The sequence below is a fragment of the Alligator sinensis genome, unplaced genomic scaffold (genome assembly GCF_000455745.1).
Source record: "Alligator sinensis unplaced genomic scaffold, ASM45574v1 scaffold249_1, whole genome shotgun sequence".
Lineage (NCBI taxonomy): Eukaryota > Metazoa > Chordata > Crocodylia > Alligatoridae > Alligator > Alligator sinensis.
In genome coordinates, this window is record NW_005842593.1 from 743,314 (window position 1) to 749,707 (window position 6,394).

The window sequence follows — 6,394 nt, forward strand, 5'->3', positions numbered from 1 at the left end:
GTCGGACTCGATGATCTATTGAGGTCCCTTCTGACCCTAACATCTATGAATCTGTGAATCAGCTTCTCTGGGTAACCTGTTCCAGTGTTTTACTACTCTCCTAGTGGGAGAGTTTTTCCTTATATCTAACCTAAACTTTCCTTGCTGCAACTTGAGCCTATTGCTCCTTGTTCTGTTATCTGCCATCACTGTGAACAGTCTAGCTCCATCCTCTTTGGAACCACCCTTTGGGTAGTTGAAGGCTGCTATTAATTCCATGCTCAGTTTTCAATTCTGCAGATTCAGTAAGCCCAGTTCCGTCAGCCTCTCCTCAGAAGTCATGTACCCCAGCCCCTTATCAAATTCATTGCCCACTGCTGGACTCTCCAATCTGTCCACATCCTTTCTGTAATGGGGGGTCTGAAACTGGAGACAGGATTGGAGATGTTGCCTCACCAGTGCTGAATAGAGGGGAATAATCGCTTCCCTCAATCTACTGGCAATGCTCCTACTAATGCAGCCCAATATGGCATTAGCATTCTTTGCAACAAGAGCACACTTGGCTCATGTTTAGCTTTCATAGATTTGTAGAATGTAGGCTGGAAAGCACCTTGGAAGATCATTGGGTCCAGCTCCCCTGCACCAAGCAGGAAAGACAACTGGGGTCAAGTGACCCCAGCAAGGTGACCCTCCAGTGTCTTCTTGAAGATTTCCAGGGTAGGTGATTACACCACCTCTGGAGGGAGCTTATTCCACAGTCTGGACACTCTAGCTGCGAAGAAGTTTTTCCTTATGTGATCCTGAAATGGTCTTCCAGGACTTTGTAACCATTGCTCCTGTTTTTCCCTAAGGGTGCCCTGATGAACAGTTGTTCACCAAGCCCTTGATGTACGCCCCTGATATAGCGGTAAGCTGCTACCAAGTCCCCCCTCAGTTTTCTCTTCTTCAGGCTGAAGAGTCCCAGGTCCCTCAGCCTTACCTCATATGGCTTGTTGTGCAAGTCTCTGATCATATGGGTGGCTCTTCTTTGGACTCTCTCAAGCTTTTCCACGTCTTTGTTGAAGTGTGGCGCTCAGAACTGGACGCAGCGTTCCATCTGTGGTCTCCAATGTTGAGTAGAGCAGAAGAATCACTTCTTTGGTTTTGCTGGAGATGTATCGATTGATGCATGCCAAAGTATTATTTGCCCTGCTGGCTACAGCATCACACTGCTGGCTCATGTTCAAACTGTGGTCAGTTTTTTTACCCCCAGTTCTCTTTCATTTGTGGTGCTGGTCAGATTGGTGTTGCCAAGCCTGTAGGTGTGCAGGGGATTCGTCCCCAAGTGGAGCACTTTACATTTCTTATTACTGTCCACTGTAACCCCCAGGTCCTTTCCTGCAGAACTGCTGTGTCCAGCCTGTAGCAGTGCATGGGATTGTTCTGTCCTAAGTGCAGGACTTTACACTTGAACTTATTGAACTTCATCGAGATTTCTTTTGGTCCAATCCTCCAATGTGTTGAGGATTTTTTGAATCCTAGCCCTACTCTCCAGCATATCTACTACGCCCTCCCTTTAAACATCTAGGGAGATTTTCTTTTTGACTTACCCTAAGTGCTTTGGCTAGTTTCACAGCTCTTTCTGTATTACTGCCAAGGGGTGCATGATGTATTGCATTCCACTGATATCTGTGGGACTGTATATGTACTTAAATTTAAGCACAGCCTAAAGGGCTTTGCTAGGTTTGAGCCAGGAACACACAGCACCATGCTGTAATTTAACTGCCCTAGCCCACAAGTTACATCTAAGAAAGATTTATGGTTCTGGCTGATAAGATGAAGCATATGGTAACAAGTTTCTAAAATACGCTGAAACCTAAGATGGAATCCTATAGGACTAAAAAAGTTCCAGCTTAGGTTTCCATATTAATAGGGAAGTCCCTAGCCCTTTTCCTCAGTGTTTTCTGCCCAGCCCCTCTCCTGTGCTGTCCTCTAGGCTCACACCCTGTGTGCATATGTGCATGTGCACATGCACACTCAAAATAGGGTGGATTTGGCTACTATTGAATCTGCATCTGGCTGGGAGTGATAGTTAGCTGACTGGTGCTCCTAACTGCAAGAGCATACTGGAGCCTGGTAGTGATAAGCACCCCTTGTTTCATGGGCACCTGGCTAAACCCCTAGGGACAGAGGTAGGGCTGGAAGCCATGTCCAGCAGAGATCCCCTAAACTTTTACTATGCATTTTCTACTTCAGGAACAGCTTTGTATGTTTTGAAAAAAGTATTTTATCTAACCAAGGGCATAGAGTAGGTTGTTTAGGCTGGGGGAGATTGCTTGTTGCTTAGTTGTTTAATTGCTGGCCTCGCTAGAGGAAAAGCTGTATCAACAAAGTTCCGGAGCTGGAAGGGGGGTTACTTGGGGGGGAGCTGGAAGGGGGGTTACTTGCTGGGCTTGCTACACATTTCATCACATCAGCAAGTTTAACCTGTTACGTAGCTATATAAGACAGACGCCCACTGGGGTGTGGGTGCTTGCTTTGTGAACGATTGCCAAGCACCACTTTCTGCGCAGAAATAAAGATTAAGTTGGATCCTTCACCCCTGTGTGTTTATTGGCACAAGCGCACCGGGCACGAACTCACTGTCCTTTGGGGACAACAGTAGGGCTCCAATATATTCTCAAGGCCTGAAGTGTCAATTGGTGGACTGGTGCTTCTGAGTTTAGGAACCTTTCCTTGAAGGGCTCCCATGCACCTCCAGATTAAGGAGTGGTCTGGCCACATTTTCTATTTATGTTGCAGTGGGAACCAGCCGCAAAACTATTTGCATAATTATTTTGTGGCTTATTCCCTGGTTTATTGCACCATTAATTGCATGACCATATGGCCAGTTACTACTTAAGATGGGCTTAGCTGATTAATTACATCTTAAGTGTAACATCTGCCAGGGGCCTCAGTGCTACTTCACTGTCTCAAGGTAGGTGCCACTTACATGAATTTTAGATACTATTCCAACCTGCATAAGTTCTGCATATTTTTCAAAAGGATCTGCTGTGGCCAATTATGCACTGCTGCAACTCCATTGCACCTGGGAAGCCTGGAATTCTGTGCAAGCCCCATCATAACTAACAGAAGGAAAAGCTGAGTAGCAATTTTTGAAAGGTACTGTTCAAGGGGCTTGCCCAAGAAACAGTAGACCAAGGCAGGCCCATGTTGGACCCTCAACTTCTGTTGAAGCTGATCTACTTAGAAGCCAAGAGGAGATGATGGAGGAGCAAGGAGAGCAAGACAGTGGGCCTTGCTCTGTGTCTCAGTGTGATGTGCAGCATTAGAGGCAGGAAGTGGAACCAGAATGCAGGGTACCCTCCCTTATCAGGTCATAGGAGATACCTTCTGAGAATGCTTAGAAGACCATATCTAGTTGCATAAGTGGAAATACAATCCAAAAGCTGTGTAGCATGAAGAGTAATTTACACCTTTACTTTTAGTTAGCTAACTAGCACTTAGATGCCTAACGATAAAATAGGATTTGGGCCAGTATATCCTGAGTGGTCACTCACAAGGCTCAGCATGCATCTCTTATAATGCAACACTTACCTAAAATGGTGTTAAAGGGAGCTAAACCAAGCTTCTGCTTCCCAAGGGGAAATTAGTGCTTCCAATGCTAGTTGTTCAGCAACTTCTCTATTGTCTGCAGACAGCTGGAGAAGGGAGGGGCTGAGGAATGGAAAAAAACATTCTGGGCCCTCTCCTTGTGCACTCAATGCAAAATTGAGCACAAGTCAAGCCAGTAACTCATTAAATAGAAAAATATATACTTTTTAATATTATAGTTTGTCATAATATGTTCATGTTACTTTTACTTGGACAAACAAAACTCTGTCTTCTTATGTGCAGCTTTAAAATTAAATTAAAACCATTCTGTTTTAAAAAGTCATACCAGTGCTTTACAAGTCTATAAGGAGGTGACACCTTGTATCTTTCATTTATTTTACACGCACTAACTTCTGTCACAATGGTCAAACTATTTTTACTGATTATAAGTTTCCTTCCTTCCTCTAAGTACAGTGAAACCGTCTAAGATGGAACCTGAAAACTTGCTCAAGCCAGAAAATTTTGTAATCAGAGTAGTAGGGCTGGAAGGGACTGCCAGAGGTCATCTAATCCAACTCCCTACCTAAAGCAGGGTAATCCTATCCAAATCCATAATCTAACCTCTTAGTAAAACTGCCATCAATCCTGACACAAGATATTAAACCCTAACCTGCCACAGGTAAAGCAGGGGGACCATGGCAGCCAGTGCCATGTTTCTGTTAAAGGTGGCTAACATGCACTCGAGACTAGTGGCCTGTGCCTCCTGCTGCAGAGGAAGGCAAAAACCCTCACAGTTCATACCAGTCTGACCATGGGGTAAAATTCCTTCCTGACTTCAAATACAGTGACCAGTCTGAATCTGAGCAGAGGGCCAAGACCCTCTATTCAGGAACCTCTGAGTCCCAGCAGGAGCCCCTGGCACACTTCAGTTGAAATCCCCAGCCTTGGCTGCGGCCAACACCCAGTGCTTCTGAGGAACACTTAAAATCCCTGACACATGTAGCAGGATGCAGTGGGGAGGGGGAGATTCCCTCCCAGCCCCATCTGGCAACCAACAGAGCACAGACGCATGGGGAAATACCCATAGTAGAACATAGGCATAGCTACACATCATCCCTGACCAGTGGCTGTCCAACCTCTTCTTGAAAACCTCCAGTGATGGAGAGTCCACAACTTCCCTAAGCAATCTATTCTACTTCCTCACTGTTCTAACAGTGAAGAAGTTTTTCCTGATATCCAGTTGAAACCTACTTTCAAACCTACTGCAACTTCAAGCCATTGGTCCACGTCTGAGTTTCTGCAGCAAGAAAGAAAAGGTTCTCCTTCTTCTTTATGGCAGCCCTTCAGGTATTTGAAGCCTGCTCTCATGTCTCCTCTTAAATGCCTTTTCCTCAAGCTGAACATACCTACTCCTTCAGCCTCTCCTCGTATGACTTGCTTTCCAAGCCCTTTATCATCTTTGTTGCCTGTCTCAGGACCCTGCCTAACTTCTGCACATCCTTTTCCTTGGTAGATTACAAACTCAATACAAGTTTGCAGTGTGAATCAGTTGCACAAAAGGCAAATATGGTTTTGGGATGCATCAGTAGAATCATTAAGTGCTGCAAGACATGAGAGGTGATAATGCCTCTCTACTTAGCACTAGTTAGTGCAAAAACCCAGCACAAACACAGATAATGCACCATGAGCTAATCAAACACTCGAGCACCAGTTTCTTACAGTTCTGGCCTGCCTTATGGGGAATTATGTATATCTAGTTTGTATAAGCTGGAAAATGTCTAACGTGGAAATGGAAAGCAGTTGGGGGTGCGTTTGTAGCGTCCACATTTGTATCTGGAGATGCACTGGGCACCTGGCTTGGGGCTTGCTGCTGCAGGGGGAGCCCAGGATCATGAGCCCAGGCTCCCTCTGCATCAGCAATAAGGTGTGATTGGGATCTTTTCGTCAATCCCACAGTAATGTCTCCTGCCACGTGCATGTTGGGATCACAGATCAGATCCCATTTAACCATTAGTTGAACTCTGTCAGCAGTCTCAGACATTCCGACGTGAAATAAGATTTGGGCAGTTGGGTCTGGAAGTTGCAGTGTTTTCTGGAGTCTGCCACAGCGGTGGTATTCTGCAGCACTGTCTCCTTCTATAAGAAATGGGTTTGAAATATATAACTGAGGCTTTAAATAACAAAATGGATGGCAAATTGGCTAGAGGGTCGAACCCAGAGAGATGGATGGGTCAGTATCGACCTGGAAGGATGTGGGGAGTGGGGTCCCGCAGGGCTTGGTCCTTGGACCGATACTCTTCGATGTCTTCATCAGTGACTTGGACGAGGGAGTGAAGTGTACTTTGTCCAAGTTTGCGGATGATACAAAACTGGGGAGAAGTGGACACACCAGAGGGCAGGGAACAACTACAGGCAGACCTGGACAGGTTGGACAAATGGGCAGAAAACAATAGAATGCAGTTTAACAAGGAGAAATGCAAAGTGCTGCACCTAGGGAGGAAAAATGTCCAGTACACCTACTGCCTAGGAAATGACCTGCTCGGTAGCACGGAAGCGGAAAGGGATCTTGGAGTCCTAGTGGACTCCAAGATGAACATGAGTCGTCAGTGTGATGAAGTAATGAGAAAAGCTAACTGCATTTTATCATGCATCAGCAGGTGCATGACAAATAGAGCCAAGGAGGTGATACTGCCCCTCTATTGGGCGCTGGTCAGACCGCAGTTGGAATACTGTGTGCAGTTTTGGGCGCCGCACTTCAAGAGGGATGTGGATAACCTGGAGAGGGTCCAGAGAAGGGCCACTCGTATGGTTAAGGGCTTGCAGGCCAAGCCCTATGAGGAGA

The 6,394-nt window shown here is 45.9% G+C and overlaps 1 protein-coding gene across 8 annotated transcripts in view; it reads left to right on the top strand.

Annotated features, from left to right (window-relative positions):
- The window catches only part of PHF20 (PHD finger protein 20), a 204,453-nt gene that overhangs the window by 119,315 nt on the left and 78,744 nt on the right, over positions 1-6,394 (top strand). The gene's annotated exons all lie outside the window — the stretch shown is intronic.